Here is a 17,651-nt window from a genome sequence, read left to right as displayed (position 1 = left end):
TTTTATTACCTGACATTTAATAGTATTAACATGTGTGGCTTCCTTATTGCTGAAGTAAAATTACATTTGCAGGGCTTAATTATTCTCCTTCTCGTCTGCCCCTGCTTTTTACCTTTCTTCTTGTCTTTTTCCTTTTTCTCACTTTTTAAAAAATTTTTCCATTTTTCCCCCCAATGTTATACAAAATATTTGCTCTCAATCTCTTCTTTACAGAGCATACAAACTCTAAAATGATCCTGAGGTGATGTTGGCTTGGGCAAGGCAAAATTAGTTTACTGAGAAAAAAAAAAAAAAAAAATTGCCCTTCTGAACTAATAGCTAAAGACTAGAAGGATTACATCTACAACTCAGTCTGACAAATTTCCTTAAAAACAAGTCGCTGGGCCAGATTTCAGCGATGACAAAACCAGAAGGCCACTGCTCCTCCCTCCCTTCTCTCATTCTTTAAAAGGATGGAAAGAGTCCAATGACCATTTTGACAAGCCCCTGGGAAAATGGCTAATTGCCACATCCTCCATCTTAAGATGTCCAAGAGGAAAAAATCTTTACTGCTCTGGCTCCCAGTTTTCAAGCCTATTTAAAAAAAATAAATAAAATAAAAAATAAAAAAGGAGGAATTTGTTAAATCTTAAAGGTGGCTTCATGTTGTGCTTCATTTTTAGGAAGTTAACTAAGCTTTAAATGTATTTTATTTGATTAAGAGTCCACCTCTGCCTTCTTTTAAAATTTTTTTTCAGTAGACAGAACATGAATCTAGTTAGGAGCAGTTAATATCACAAGGTTTAAAAAGAAAAATGATTTCACCCTTTCTTAGTCTCTTAATAGAGCCTTGTGCGGGGCCTTCCTGCAAGCCAGGAGACTAACACTCCTTAAACACTTTGTCAGCAACTAGAAAACAATTTTATTTTAAAACAAAATGTTTGGAAATTATGTCGCCCTTCACTGCCAAGACTGGTTTGGCTCCTGGATTGGTTTCCCTTGTAAGGACACATGACATCATTTTTCCTAGTGATCCCTGGATTGGACCAAATATCTCAAATGTTAACAAGCCTTAACAGTTACATCCAGGATTGCTACTTTAAAATGTTAGATGTAGGCGGGAGAAATTTCCCACCCCAAATTTGTAACTTATATGCCTTTGAAAATACTGATTTTAAATAGATCAGGCTATGAAAAAAATCTCTCTAATTAACCTTTAAGTGATGGGCTACAGCCATCTTATGTAAGGGTAAGCAGCTGTTTTGCAAATGTTAGGATGGTATAAAATATTTATTAAAAAAAAGTAAATGTTAGGGTGAGGATAGCTGTTTTTGCATTTAAGGCAAGTTTTAAAAATCCTTTGACAATGCTCTTTTCCTTACCTCTGCAGGCATTCCTCATTTTATTGAGCTTCACTCCATTGAACTCCACAGGTGTGACCTTTTTTATACATGGAAGGCAAGACCCTCCACTTGAAAAAAGGTCACACCTTGCTTTAGTATGGTGGCCTAGAACCGAACCTGCAAGATCTCCAAGGTATGCCTGTAGGGTCCTTTTTACCAAATGTAAAACTATTGTGTTCAAGTGATATTAGGGGAAAGATAGTTAGTCGATTGCTGCCCTTAGCTTGATTTGCTTCACTCTGGTTGCAAACAAATAAGTGTATTATATGGTTTGGCCTAACAAAATAGGGAATAGAACCAGACAAAAAGCTTTTCCCCCCAATTTGCTAAATTAACTACTTTCTTTGAAAAATTGCTTACAATGATTAATAATTGGAAATGGTTGAGAAATTCAAAAATGTGGAAAACTGTTTTGTAAGTCGATAAAGCAATGCGTTGATGGGCAGTGGTTCTCAAATGTTATTGTGCATCCAAGTCCTAAAGGATTTGTTAAAACAGATGCAAGGCTTCCTTCCAGAGTTTCTCATTCGGTTCGTCTAGGGTGGGGCCTGAGAATTTTCATCTCTAAGGAATTCCCAGGTGATGTTGCTGCTGCTGGTTCAGGGGCCTTCGTTTGAGAACCACTGACTTATACAGAAAACTGGAAACCAGCATGTCTTTTTTTCTGTATCTTATCCAGATATGTTTCACATTTGTTTCCCAAGCTATGTCACTCTCAAAGTATGAATCACAGCAAAGACTTTCTGGCTTTGTTTCCTTCTGCTCTGTCCAAAATTCAGGGACCTTCAAATGCTCCCCTCCAAGGGGGCCCTTTCCCTGAGGCAGAAGGGTAAATGCCTAACGTTCCCAGAGAGCAGTTTCCCAAACTGTGCTCATCAGCTCACGTGACCTTCAATATTTTCATATCTATCCTATGATAAAGCGATTCTATGGTCAAAACATTTTGGGATACAGTGTTTCAACTGGAAAAAAATTTATACTTATAAAATGTTTTTATATGATATTCTTACAAAAATATTTTTATACTATACAAATTTTTAATCTCAGAACTTCTGTTTTTAATACGTAAATGTGCATTGTGAATTTCCCAAAGGAAGATAAAATAGGGGCATTTCCCATGTGGGTTTGATCTTGAAATTCTTTCTCAACTCCTTTTCTCCACCAAGTGCTAGAGAATTTCTTTTAGGCACAGTTTGGGAAATGCTGTGATTTTATCATTTAAATTTATTTTACAATGTTTAAAAAAAAATCTACCTGCTGAAACCGGTTTGGCTCAGTGGAAGAGCATCGGTCTGCGGACTGAAAGGTCCCTGGTTCGATTCCGGTCAAGGGCATGTACATTGGTTGCGGGCACATCCCCGGTAGGGGGTATGCAAGAGGCAGCTGGTTGATGTTTCTCTCACATCGACATTTCTAGCTCTCTATCCCTCTCCCTTCCTCTCTGTAAAAAACCAATAAAATATATTTTTTTAAAAAAAATCTATCTTACAAGTTAGGAAAGAGGCCAGATAACATGCCAAAAATATGATGTATACATTTTAAGTCAATTTAGAAAAGTAACTGAATAAAAGCATTCACTCATTTTTTTATGGTGACTTTTGCTTTTTTTTAATATTATTGTGATAAGAACAGATACCGTGAGCTCTACCCTCTTACATTTTTAAGTACGGTATTGTTAATCTAGGAACAATGTTGTGCAGGGAAGGTCTAGAACTTACTGTGCATAACTGAAACCTCGCACCTGCTCAACATCAACTCCCCATTCCTCCCTCCCTACAACCCTGATAATCACCCTTCTGTTCTCTACGTTTGACTTTGACTATTTGGGATACTTCATGTAAATGGAAGGATGCAGTACTTGTCCTTCTGTGATTGGCTTGTTTCACTTAACATGTCCTCAAGGCTCATCTATGGTGTTGCACCACTTTTTTTTTTTATGGCAAAAATAATATTCCATTGTATGTATGTACGACGTTTCTTTTTTCATGAGATCTTTTCTTGTTCAAATAATTCCCTGAGTGATCTAAAGAAGAACCCAGGGCTTCCAGCTTCTGCTGATATCAGGGCTTACCCGACCTTACTACCTAAAATACCCCTGTTTCCAAAACCGGCTTGGCTCAGTGGATAGAGCGTCGGCCTGCGGACTGAAAGGTCCCAGGTTCGATTCCTGTCAAGGGCATGTACCTTGGTTGTGGGCATATCCCCAGTAGGGAGTGTACAGGAGGCAGCTGATAGATGTTTCTCTCTAATCGATGTTTCTAACTACCCCTCTCTCTTCCTCTCTGTAAAAAAATCAATAAAATATATTTAAAAAAATAAAAAGTACCCCTGTTCCCTCTCATCCCACCCTCACTTTTTTTCATGACTGTTCCATTTTCTTTATTAAATTTCTCATGATTTTAAGTTATCTTATTAATTCCCTAAGTGGTTTACATATTTATTGTCTGTTTCTACCCCTAGAAAAACAGTTCCCTTACCTGTCTTATTCACTTTTATGTACAGTGCCTAGAATAATGCATAGAACATCATGTGCAATCAGTAAATATTTTCTGACGAAAGAATAAAGAGATCATAAAGTAATCACCTGAGTTCTAATTATTAAATCTTTATTGTAGTAATAAAGATATAGCAAGAGGAAAAAGTGCTATTTAACAGCTCTAGATGAGGCAATTAGAACAATTCTTGATTTCTAATGAAGGAATTCCAATCTAATAGTATGTATTGGGAATTACCGATGTGAAACTCAGGATGCCAATTTGTAACCTCACTTATTTTAATTTTTAATATTTACTAAGGGACCCAAAAAAAAGGTATACACTTATTTTTTAAATAAGGAAAGTATGTGAAAAATATGTGTCATACAAGTAGGCCTTATATAAATATCTAATTTTAAAAGACCTCTTGAAAAGAATGCTTCTTCTTGCTATATTATAAAGTACTTGGGTTTAGACAAATCTAAAAAGCATCATTAATAGTGTTTTGTTTCTAATGCACAGTTTCTAAAGAAAAGCTTGTGTTACCTTTGCATTCTTGGATGATAAGCAAGTGTTAAATATTCGCAGAACATAAATGTTGCTAACTTATGGATCCTGGTAATTTTAGAGGCATGGAAGAAGTCCGATTGAAAAATGTATAATTGTTGGATAATACAGTATATACATGTAACTTTGCCCAATGAAACAGGAAGAGTCAGCAGGCATTAATTTTACGGGGGAAAGGATTCGTCTAGGAATGCTAGAAGATAATTGTCTGATCTTTAAATCATAATGTGATTTGAAATTGCATTAAAACTTATTAAGTCTATTTCCTAGTACTAACATGGAAAAATACATCTCACTTCACCAGGCCTATTATGTGGTTAACTTTTTTTTTTTCTTGTTTAGGGTGTCTACCTGGGGTTCCCATTCTCTTCTTTTCAATCTTCTAATTATCTCCCGCTAGGCGTTTAGGTTTGTTTTTACTTATGCTGTTTGTTTTTTATCCTTATTTAGCGGAACAAAGTGGGTCAGTATTACTTCAGTTCGTCTTCACTTTCACTCTGCAGTTCCTTGCTGAACCAGCTTCTAGCCCCTGGAAAAGGAAGAAAGTAAAAACATTTACAGAAACTGGGCCAACACCGCCTCCGCAGCCCTCCTTCGAGAAAACAAAACCTCACCACCCAAGGCAGGCAGTAGTTCCTCCATTCTCACAGCACCTCCTGTTTCCTTCCCATAAAGCTCAGATGATCATTATAATTGCTTATTGAAAATCTCTCATCCCAGCTAGGCTCTCGGTCCTTTGAGGACCTAGTATATTGCCCAGAATAGACTAGAAAGACATTTAAAGTTTAAAAAAATAAATAAAGGCTGCCAGAGGAAATGGACTGCTGCATTAGTACCCATCATACAATCAAGGGGGAAAGTTGCAAGATATCCACATACCCACGTGTGGGTCCTTGGACATCAACTCTCTAGAACAGTGTTTCCCAAACTTCTCTCATGATGAGAATCACCTGGTGGAGTTGTTAAACTACAGATTCCTGAATCCCAACTAAGAAGTGCTAAACTAGAATTTTTGGGAACATATAGGTAAAATTGTATACTTAACTAGTGCTCAAAGGCAGAGGTATAGGTAAAATTGTACTCTTAACTAGTGCTCTAGGACTAGAATTTTGGGGAACATATAGGTAAAATTGTATACTCTAGTTAAGTATACACTTTTACCTATATGTTCCCAAAAATTCTAGTTTAGCACTTCTTAGTTGGGATTCAGGAATCTGTAGTTTAACAACTCCACCAGGTGATTCTCATCATGAGAGAAGTTTGGGAAACACTGCTCCAGAAAAACCAGTGAACAACTGCGGCAAGGGTACCTTAATGACACAACTCCCAGGATACTGTAAATGAAAGCAGGAGTTTTTGTTTTGTTGGTGGATGGCAGGAAGATGAAGGGGGCTGACCTATTCTGATAACTCCTTCCCCAGGAGCTGTGCACACACTGCCTAGGCTTCCTTAATCCCGCGAGGTTCTTCTCGTCTTTCCTCCCCCTTCCGGGCCCCCGCTCCCCCCCACCCCCGCAAGGCAGGCGGCGGAGACCAAGGCCCCCCAGCTCGGGGGTTTCCCGGGGATACCCCGCCCTGCCCGCCAGGCCCCGCCCCCGGCCCGCCAGGCCCCGCCCCCGCCCGCCGCCGCCGGCAGGGGTCGCGCTGCCCCCGGCGAGCGGCTCAGGCGGGGGTGGGGAGAGCTCGGCGGCCGGTCGCTTTTCTCCGCCGCCGCTGGTTGGATCGTTTCAATAAGTCTTTCCCCCCCACCCTCGCTTTCTCTCTCTCTCTCTCTTTCTCTCGCTCGCTCGCTCTCGCTCTCCTCCGGGACAGAGGCGGAGGCGTCCATCCGCAGCCGCCCCGTGAGAAAGCGACGCACACGCCGCCGCCGCCGCCGAGCGAAGCAGCCGCCGCCGCCGCCGCAGCCTCGGCTCCTCACCGTCCGGCCCCGGAGGAGCAGCCCGTGTCCGGCCACCGCCTCCGCCGGTTCGGCGCCGCCCGCCCGCCCGCCTCGCTCCGCGGCCCCTCCGAGGGGATTCGTGGCCGCCCGCGCGGCTCGCGGCCCGGGAGCCATGTTGACCCGGGGACTTGGCAACGCGTGAGGGACCCGCGCGGCCCCTCCCGAGGTTCCGGACTCGCCGGCGGAGCGGCCGCGGCCGCGGCGGGGAGGCCTGCGCCCCGGAGGCGCCGCGCTCCGCCAGCTGCCGGCACCCGGACCTGCATCCGGTCCCCGCGGGCGGCGGCGGCGCCGCTCTCCGGGCGCCTCCTCGCCTCGCCCCGCCTCGCCCCCCGCGGGACGCGGCCCCGCACTTGCTGGTGAGTTGGCGGCGGCGCGGGCTTCCCCTGCAGCCCGCCGGCCCGGGGCGGAGGGGCGGGGGCCGGGGCCCGGGGAGCCCGGCGGGCGGGGCGCGGGGGTCAGGCCCGGCCGGGAAGTTGCGGGAGGGGAGGCGCGGCCCGAGGGGATGGGGGGCTCGCGGGTGCCTGTCGCCTTTGGGGTGCAGCGAGGGCCTCGGGGCGTCCGGGCATTTCCGGGGGTGGGATGTCGGTCGGGCTCCTTTGCTAGAGGCGCCTCCGGCCGCCGCCGCCGCCGCGTCGGTGTCCGGGGGGGAGGCCGGCTCCCCGCGGGGCCGAGGGCGGGTGGGGGGGGAAAGAGGCAGAAAGTCCCCCCGAGACACAAAGGTCCCCGGGGCGGGGTGGCGGGGCTCGGCTCCTTGGAGACGCGGGGTGCGCGGAAGGGGGTGCGGGGAGCGGGGGCGGGGGCGCGGGTGGAAGGAGGGGGTGCAGCCCTGCGTGGGGGCGCGGGGCGCGGGGCGCGGGCCGAGACAAAGATCAGGACACCCTCCCACCCGTGGGTGCCACCCCTGAGTGTTGGTCCCGAGCAGAGGTGGAGGGAATGTGGGGAACCCCGGGAACCGAAGAGGAGAGGGAAATGGGGGGTGCTGCCAAGTATTGTCTCCATCGCAGTGGCTTTTCTCAAGCGTTTCCCGGCGCCTGATGCCTTTCGCTTCCTAACTCTTAGGCTGGATAGCTCCAGGTCGCCTCCCCGCTCATCACCCCATCGCCCCATCACCCCCTCGCGGGCTGCCACCCTGACTGGCCCGTGGTTTTCCCCTCGGTCTCCCCCTGCTCTTCTCTCACCCACTGCTTCTGGGGTAAGCGGTATTTTGACTTCAGCTTGAGGAACAGCCTTTGCTAATGACAGGATGCCTGTGCTTGTTGTGACCCTGAACTGCCTTGAACTCTCTTCTCCTCTCCCCCTCCCACCCTTTCCTTTCTGGGATCTTAGAATGTCACATGGCCCTTAACAATTAGCTTTTCTTCTGCAGAAAAAATGGCAAAAGCGTTTGGCTGAAATCTGTGGCGCTCGTCCTTTTTTTTTTTTTTAATTGCTGTGTGCTATGTCGTTGGTTATGGATTGGCAACCTCTTTTAAGTTAGCAAATTCGTTTCCTAAGATACAAAAGTGGCCAATTTTGTTTGGAGTTTTGGGCTATTTCTGGGGGTCAGCAAAGTGTATTCCCAGCAGCCAGACCTGTCACTTGCAGGGAATGCTTGAGTTAGAGACAATTCTTTCCTCAAACTTTGCTTGAAGGATTTCTTTTTAAGGGATGCTTGTGTAAGATGGTCAGAGTAACAGATCTGACTTACTGTGTGTTGGGTTTATTTGTTAAATGAATGGGATCTGAAGACCTTTGATGCTATGAGTAGAGGAAAATCCTCCCTTTAAAAGAGCTAGCAATAAGGTTCACCCAAATATTAAGGGGGAAAATTAGCTAGCGGTAATATCACTGGTTTTGTACTTCTGAGACTAGTTGGCTTATGAAATGTTGGGATGTTGTTTTGTTAATGAAGACATTTTAGCCTTTGTAATTCTAACATTGTTTCACAAACAGCAGTTGGATCAAAAGGAAAAGCTGCAGCTATATTTAGGGAATACAGTATTCTTGTTTTTATGTTATGAGAGAATATTGGAATATAAAAAAATGTTATTCTTTTATCTGATTAAACCGTCTCGTGTGCTAGAAACACTAACAATTTAAATGCTGGGCTTCAAAGAAAATAGCTCAGTCTTTTTAGTTTATCTCTTTTAAGATTACTATGCAGATATAATATATTATTGATTTTTTTTACAGCACAAAAAAACACATTGACATGTGAATGGAAAGAAAATAAAAGTAAAGCCTGTTTGATGTAGGGCATCAGTGTTGATACTGTGTAAGAACAGTCATATCGTGTTGCTTGCTACCATTAAAATGTTGACACTATAAAAATTGTGAAAGAATTTCAGTTTAGGAACCAATGTCTGAATTGTGGGACTCCCTAACCCCTTCCAATCACCACCACTTAACACACTTGTGAAGTTTTTTAAATTAACAGTTCATATCATTAATAATTGATGTCTTACATAACATTTGTTTATCGAGGATAGACTTTTCTCTCCATATTTACTAGTGTCTGATTAGATAATAGAAGTTTAATTATCACTCGTAGGTAATCTACCAAAAAGTTAACAAAGATTTATGGGTAGATAAAAAATATATACATTTCTGTATTTTTCAGATTTTCACATTACCTTTACAATCAGAGAAAAAGTATCTGAATAATTAAAGTCTTGTTAATATCCCAATATGTTTATTATTAAAAGAAGCTTCCGTAAAATGTGTAATTTATTCTCATCCTTGGATTCAGGCCCAAAAAATAACTTTTAGTGTTAGGTATTTGAAACAGTGTAGGCTGCCAGATGTACTCTGGTTACTAGTAGGAAACAAGAGAGATACCTAGTAAAGAGTGATGAAATTGGAAGAATTGATTCAATGTATGGAAAGCTTTGTACACCAGTAATTTTGTTCTAATAAGTCATTGGTTATACAAAAAAATAGATACATTAAATTTTATTTTGTAGCAGAATAGTTGTGTTGACTAAGCAGATTTTAATGTATATATTTGTTGATATCTTTAGTTTTCGGATATTGATTCGTCCTACAATTAATGGTGGAAAGAGATGGCACATAAAATACCTTATGCTGTTAAGGCTTTTGTTTTTTTCTTAATTTTCAGCAGTATTTACCTCTTATTGGTGAAATGAATGACTATAAAACTACAAATACTTTATTGTAGATAATGGAAGCTATAATGGCAACTGAACTAGTTATTCATAGGGAAGATAGTAGTGTCCCTATTGTTTAATAGTCCTGAATATTTATAAGGCACTACATTTTGAATCATTATTACTGTTGTTCTCTAGTCTTTAAACAATATATATATTTTTACTGATTTCATAGGGGAAGGGAGAGGATAGAGAAATAGAAACATCAATGAGAGAGAATCACTGATGGGCTGCTTCCTGCATGCCCTGTACTGGGAATCAAGCCCGCAACCCAGGCATGTGTCCTTGGCCAGAATCGAACCCCGACCCCTTCAGTCCTCAGTTAGACGCTCTATCCACTGAGCCAGACCCACTAGCGCTGTTCTCTAGTTTTTATAAAAATTATAGCATCATTCTGTTATATAGCTTATACTTCCACAGTGTATACTTCCTTAATGAATATATTGTTAAAAAAAAGACACATGTTAAATCCCGTTTATTAGATATTCTTTATAGAGTATTTTATCTACTTAAAAAATTGCCTTCTTGCATACATATGAAGGAAGAATAATTTTATGTTCCCTGAATTTTAAATGTGTAATTTTGCTTAAATTTTTACATGGGAAAGAATCATTTAAAATGCAGTTTATAAACTGATTCAGGAATTTTGCATTTTAAATGAAGATAAAAAAATTAATTTATGGCATTTGAAAATGAGCTTTGAAATTAATAGTTCATATCATTATGTGTGAAGTAAAAACTGAATACAGTGGAAAACCTGATGTAGCTCACTAGCATTTAATCTGTAATGTGGGTAACTTCTTTGAACTGATAGGAAGAGGACCTATTAGAGTAGCTTTAAAAAATAATTCTGAAATGTTTATAATATTAAGCCAAGAATCCTGTTATGAGTGGATTCTTTGTTACTATTTTTGCTCCCAGGCTTTTTAGTTGGTAATTGCTTTGATATCTGCAGAATATTGACCTGAAAAGAGGAATTTCCAATGGCCAGCAAAATGTATTGAATATATCTGATATATTATATATAATATATTACATGTTACATAAATATATTATTATATGTAATAGTATATTATTATATATAATATAATATACCTTTCCTGGCCTGTTTTCACTCTGTTGACCAAGTTGGAAAATCAGTACACATCTATCTAGTTGATGGGGTGCTATTCTATATATACTAATAAAAGGTTAATATGCAAATTGGTGAGGACGCCCTCACATTGGTAATGACCGAACAGCAGGCTGTATGGGGCAACCAGGCCGTGGGGGGGGGGGGGGGGAGTTGGGGGTGATGAGGCCAGCGGGGGGTGGGGGGGCAATTAGGAGCAATCAGGTAGGCAGGCAGGTGAGCGGTTAGGAGGCAGTGGTCCTGGATTATCAGAGGGATGTCTGACTGCCGATTTAGGCCTGATCCACTGTATCGGATTGGAGAGGGTGCAGGCTGGGCTGAGGGGGAACCCCCCATCCACCATGCATGAATTTCATGCACTGGGCCTCTAGACCTATATAATAAAAGTCTAATATGCTAAGTGTGCAATGCGGTCATTGGTGACTGGTTGACTGTTCAGCCAATCAAAACATAATATGCTAATGGTATGCTAAGGCTGCTCAACTGCTCGCTATGATGCACACTGAGCACCAGGGGGCAGATGCTCCAATTGGTAGGTTAGCTTGCTGCTGGGGTCCAATCGATCAGGAGTGAGCGAAATGGGCCAGACACTCCCTGGATCCCTCCTGCAGTTCTTCCCCGGCCCCGATTGTGCACTTGGTGGGGTCCCTCAGCCTGGCCTTCGTCCTCTTGCAATTCGGGACCCATCAGGGGATGTCTGAGAGCCAGTGTTGGCCCGATCCCACAGGCAATTCCCCTAAGGAGGGTGCCAGATGCAGAACTCATGGCTGACAAGAGCTGCTGCTGTGGTGCAGACTGATTGGGTGCAAGACTTTGGCAGGCACAGTGGGGCAGGATGAGCAGGAGAGCAGGTAGGAGATGCAGGTGATGTTGGACTGTGGGTTTCAGCCAATCCCCACAGACCATCCAGAGCAGGGGTCTTCAAACTACGGCCCGCGGGCCACATGCGGCCCGCAGAGGAGTCTGATCCGGCCCGCCAGGTTTTTTGGGCAGTGAGCGCAGCCGAGGTGTTACAGTAGGAATTAGTAGTTCATATAGTCCGGCCCTCCAGCTCTCTGAGGGACCGTGATCTGGCCCCCACTTTAAAAAGTTTGAGGACCCCTGATCCAGAGGGACCCACCAGTGCACAAATTCATGCACCAGGCCTCTAGTTCATATATATATATATATAATGTTGTGTTCTACAGTAATACATGCTACTAAATACTGTATTTAAAGTGGTTTACAGATCTGTGGCATATTCGGATGAGTGTAAATTATCGTGCTCTCCAAAGTCTCCTTTTAAAATTATGTTTTGGCCCAGCTGGTGTTGCTCAGTGTTAGAGTGTTGACCTGTGAACCACGAGGTCATGGTTTAATTCCCAGTCAGGGCACATGCTTGGGTTTGTGAACTCTATCCCCAGTAGGGGGCATGCAGGAGGCAACCGATCAATGATTCTCTCTCATCATTGATGATTCTCTCTCCCCTCTCCCTTTCTCTCTGTAATGAATAAAAATCTTTTGAAAAAGGTGTTTTGATATAAGCTATGTGAAAGAAACAATCGTATTTAACACCTTTTGTTAAGTACTATGCCAAATGTTACTTTGTCAAACACAATAAGCCCATTCTGTAGGTCAAGCATGTCAGCATGTCAAAAGGCTAACATAGGCCAAATAAACAAGGTTTAAGTTTATGTGGACTGCAAAACAAAAACAAAAAACAAAAAACACAAAAGCTTCAATTTTCTTAGAAACAGGTTTATTTTGATAGAGATGTTGAATACAAAGGGCTGAAATAAATCAGTAATCGTTAACATAAAACAATAGAACATTTTAACAAAAATTAATATTTTTTCTTGAACATTAACTTACCAGACACTGAATAACTGCACAAACTAATAAGTGTTATGTAAATAAACCTATTTTTCTTGTTCTCCAAAAGTGAAATCTTTCCTGTTGCGCACACCAACACAAGTCAGTACAAGACTAATGACATGGCAATTGGCTGCTAAAATGTTCGCTGCTAGTATTAGTGGAGAGAAATGGTGCGCCCGTGCGTAAGATGCATAAGAGAAATGAATGCAACATGATCATAGCAATCAGTCATTAGCGAACATTGTAGTTGGTTATTAATAATTATGTAAGACAATATTGTAAAAATTGAGTTACAAGTTTTTTATTAAAACATTTCTTGTATACCATTCTATTGGCTGGGCTGCAAAAATATTCATTGTGTGCCACAAGTTTAACATACTTGCTGTAGGTATTGTGCCTGTATTTTTTTTCTTTAAAAAAAAATTTTTTTTTTTTATTACTACCAAGTACTCTAATTTAGTAGGAAACAAAATACATTCTTTAAAAGCTATATTTTGGGTCCTTCTTTCTCTATTGATTGTGCCTGTTTTTAAATGAGGAAACAGAGGCCTTAGTTAAATAATTTCCTCCAGGTTGAAGATTTCTGTTTGGGCGTTCAAACCATGTTACATTGCCTCCAGGGGGATGTGATTGTTGAGTGCTATAGAGAGATCTAAACGTGGTAAATTTAAAAGTTCATCAAAGTTATATTTTAAATTCCATTTTCTACTTCATAAAAACATTAAATTATACAAAATGTATAAGGGAGGATGTATTTATACCTCAAATTGAATTAAAATTAAGATGCTAAAAACATATTTAAAGTATTTGTAGATTTATTTTTACTCATGGATTTATGAGCTGAAGTTCTATGGGCAAAAATGAATATGGGTGCTGAAAAGCAGAAGAAAAATTATACTTGGCCTTGTGATACAAGTATGTTTATTTTTACTTATATGTTTACTTATTTGCTTTTTCATGTGTTACAATTAATTTGCATTATTTGAGCATATATCATAAAAACGAAGACAGCCCAGACGCATTCTGTGTAGCTTACTTCAGTATTGGGTGAAATTTTTGCCTTAAAGTAGATAAACTTTATGTCCACATGTAGATATGTATAATTGCCTATTGGTTTTGGTATTGCTTATGTAATTTTAATTCAAGTGTAAATTTTGATATAGTGTTTTTATTGACATATGGCTATATATCCCTGAAAAATGGAACTAAAACCAGATTATACATTTTGGGGCATATTTTTTAATACTGAGAACCAACCCTTATGGTATAAAAGTTGCAAATTAGTATTCATATATATCTTATTTCTTGTCCACATTTAGACAACAGAAAATTTTATTGACCTGACAGTCCATTAAAGTGAAAAACAAAGATTTGCTTTCTTTTTTGTTGTTGTTGTCATAAAAGTTGATTTAAAAGATTTATCAACCTTTTAATAGCATTTTCTTGTTTTCATTTATTTGTTAGTGTTAGTGTAAGTACTTTCAAAAATACTCTAAATTTTATATGAATATTTGTGTAAGTACTTTCAAAAATGCTCTAAATTTTATATGAATATTTGTAAAGAATGGGAAAAGGACCCTAGAATAATTTATCTTTTACTATATTTTACTATTTTACTATTTACTATATTTTAGGTTAGCTACTAACTCATTTGGTTCTTCTCAAATGATATATTCTTACAATTGGTGGTTAATATTTGTTGTTAGTTTGTGTTAATGTCAAATGATATAAACAGCTTGGTAAATATTAATAATATTGGGACTCTTAACACTCCAAATTTAGAGGCATTATCCTTTAAATTAACTAAAAATAGTATTTTAAGTATTATTTTAAAAATAGACTTTTAAAAGAATGTAATATAATCCCATATTTTAATATTTCAACTGATTTGTACTGCTACTTCTAGTGGGGAGAGAGCTTTTCATTGATTTTTTTTTTAAGTAAATTGATTTTTGAAGTAAATTTTGGATTCCTTGAGCGTGTTTTGCTGTATTATTTTAAAGACATCCTTTATTTATGGCTTTACTTAATAAATTTGATTTTCCAATTTACTCACGGGTGTAATCAGTAAGTACTTTTAAAGCATTTCTTGTGTCCACGGCATTGTGTTTAGTACCTATAAATGTTATAAAAATGTAATTAAATGTGGCAGTATTATAACATGACATAACAGCAGTATTGGTTGCCTGAAATGTTCTGTGTTTGGCCCAACCCTTAGATTTTACATGTTCCTTGGACAGTTTCATCCATATTTAGTGCTTTGTTATTATCACCTGTATGTTGATGAGTTCCATATCTTTATTTCTATTCAATCAGACCCCTTTCTGAATTCCTTTCTAACTATACTCCCAGATATTGCCTCTTAGTACTCCCTTACCTGAGTTGAAGTTTTATTATGCCCTACTTCAGTGGTCGGCAAACTCAGTAGTTAACAGAGCCAAATATCAACAGTACAACGATTGAAATTTCTTTTGAGAGCCAAATTTTTTAAACTTGAACTTCTTCTAACACCACTTCTTCAAAATAGACTTGCCCAGGCTGTGGTATTTTGTGGAAGAGCCACACTCAAGGGGCCAAAGAGCCGCATGTGGCTAGCGAGCTGCAATTTGCCGACCACAGGAGATCCGTGGTCAGTAAACTTATTAGTCAACAGAGCCAAATATCAACAGTAAAACGATTGAAATTTCTTTTGAGAGCCGAAAACTGACTTCTGCACATGGACCACAAAGTTTCTATCGCACTGTACATGCACGCCCGCACATGGTATTTTGTGGAAGAGCCACACTCAAGGAGCCAAAGAGCCACACTCAAGGGGCCAAAGAGCCATATGTGGCTTGCGAGCTGCAGTTTACCGACCACTGGTTTAGACAGTATTTGCTTTCCTTGTTTTATGAGTTTTGTTTGTGACTCAGGTTTCTGAAGTCAAAGTAGAATAACAGGTCATATAACTTGTCCATCAAAAGAAGAAATTGGTTTTGCATTTTATCTTGTTACAAAATTTGCTTGGATGTTTGCTACTTATTATCTTACATTTTTAATATCTTGTATTTTTTTAGGTCAGTGGCCTTAGCCTGAACTTCAGAAGCACTTTTGTTGATTAAAAAAAACAAACAAAACTAGACGTACACACCTGCCTGCGCATGTAAAATCTCAAGCTCTGTCCCTGTACAACTGAATTGGAATCTGTTGAGTTTGGGTTTTATAAATATTCTTGAGTTTTAGAAACACTTTGGAGGTTAGCAGTGTGAAGGGGAGGAACCAGTCACATATTAATTAGGTTTGAAGTTAAGGCAAATTGATTAGAACTTTCCATCATTCCATCTTATATATTTTTTTCTCTCCTTTAAAACTTTGAATTTTCTAGCTTTATTATGTTTTGGGGTTTTTCTTAGGTTTATATATAAAGGCCAAATTGGGAAACCCTAAATCAAAGGTTGTTAGTAGTGCATCAGTAGATGGGGGAAGGTTTTTATATAGAAGACTAGAGACCTGGTTCACGAAATTCGTGCACAGGAGAGGGGGTCCCTCAGCCCTACCTGCACCCCTCTCCAATCCAGGATTCCTCAGGGGATGTCCTACTGCCTCTTGCAATTTGGGACTGCTGGCTCCTAACTGCTCACCTACCTGCCTGCCTGATAGCCCCTAACCACCTCTGCCTCTCCCTGCACCCGGAACCCAGGATTCTTTCCAGCCGGTTGCAGGTACCCGGAACCTGGGCTTCCATCCCTCTGGCTGGCCACAGGCACCCAGGATCCGGGCTGGCTTTGCCTGGATCGCAGCCACAGGTGCCCGGGACCGTGGGATGGGCAGCTTGTCCCTCTCCCAGGCTGCACCCCCAACCACTGGCACCTAGGACCATGGGACATGTGGCTTGTCCCTCTCCCAGGCTGCCAGTGCAGGTGCAGCCTCTGGTACCTGGGACCACAGGGCAAGCGGTTGTCCCTCTTCTGGGCCACAGCCTGGCTGGTCCCCATTCCTCTCTCCCCAGTGTTGAGTGGCTGAGCCATGACAGAATGAGGGTGTAATGACCACTTGCACGTTAGCTCTTTATTTCCGTATTTTTCGGACCATAAGACGCACTTTTTTCCCCCCAGAAGTGTGGGGGGGAAAAGTCCCTGCGTCTTACGGTCCAAATATAGCCTACACATATACTGTAAAAAAAAAGTTTTTTTACTTGCCCGGCTCTGTGTGGTCTCTGTGTGCTTGCCCGGCTCTAAAATGGTTCTAAATGCTGCTGTTTACTTTACAGGGTTGATTACATGTGTTTATGACTGTGATGTTGGGTTTTAATGCACATAAAATATTTTAGGACACTATTTGTTTCAGAATCTTTTTTTCTTCATTTCCCTTCTCTAAAAACTGGTGCGTCTTACGGTCCGGTGCGTCTTATGGTCTGAAAAATACGGTATATAGGATGTGGAAGCAAAATAAGGAAATTATTTGATTGGTATAGCTTAAGCAGTTGCCTAATTTGGGAAAGCATAGCTGACTGTGACTGGTTATTCTTTTTTTTCCCCCCTCACACGAGGATATGTTTTTTTATTGAATTTAGCCTCTCCAGTGTACCCTGTCTGGGGGGTTGAACCCCCAACATGGATATGTGTCCCGACTAGGAATAAAACCCGAAATCCTTTGTTGCATGGAAGGATGCTCCATGCCAGGGCGTGATTGCTTGTTAAGCTTCCCAGTATCTTACTGTTTTCTATTGCATGAACTCAATTTTAAGTTTTGGAAAATTGTTTTTAAAATATAAGAATATATAATAATCTAAATTCCCTAGCAATGGTTATAATGTTTAGATATTACCCTTATTTTTGTTCATATATAAGGTTTAGGATCCTTGTTATACATTTAACCCTTTGCACTCCGCTGTCCCCTCTCAGGGGACATCGGAATTCTAGCATATCACTCGGATGTTCCCTTTCAGGGGACATTGCAGTTTATTAGTGATTACGGGGAATTGAGTTAATTCAACGCACGTTTCGCAAAGTAGCGTCGAGTAGCTGGTAGCCAATGTCCAGGATGGTTCAGCGTGCAAAGGGTTAAAAAATAGCAAATCTCCAAAATTTAATAAAATGTAAGGACTTTTGAAGAAAATGCTAAAACTATATTTTTTTTATATTCCCTATATATACAGTCATATCTGCAAACAAAGAGT

At 40.9% G+C, this 17,651-nt stretch overlaps 1 protein-coding gene across 2 annotated transcripts in view; it reads left to right on the top strand.

Annotated features, from left to right (window-relative positions):
• Positions 1-6,068: 6,068 nt before the first annotated feature.
• The window catches only part of CDK17 (cyclin dependent kinase 17), a 72,672-nt gene continuing 61,089 nt past the window's right edge, over positions 6,069-17,651 (top strand). Inside the window, exons 1-2 of one of the 2 annotated variants that reach the window (XM_084878486.1) lie at positions 6,069-6,717; positions 7,421-7,553. The gene's annotated coding sequence lies outside the window, so the exon portion shown is untranslated. The remainder of the gene's footprint in view (positions 6,718-7,420; positions 7,554-17,651) is intronic. The other variant, XM_084878485.1, reaches the window with a different exon arrangement.

The sequence above is a fragment of the Pipistrellus hanaki genome (assembly GCF_964339955.1).
Source record: "Pipistrellus hanaki genome assembly, chromosome: 3".
NCBI lineage: Eukaryota > Metazoa > Chordata > Mammalia > Chiroptera > Vespertilionidae > Pipistrellus > Pipistrellus hanaki.
This window is presented reverse-complemented; position numbering and strand designations above follow the sequence as displayed.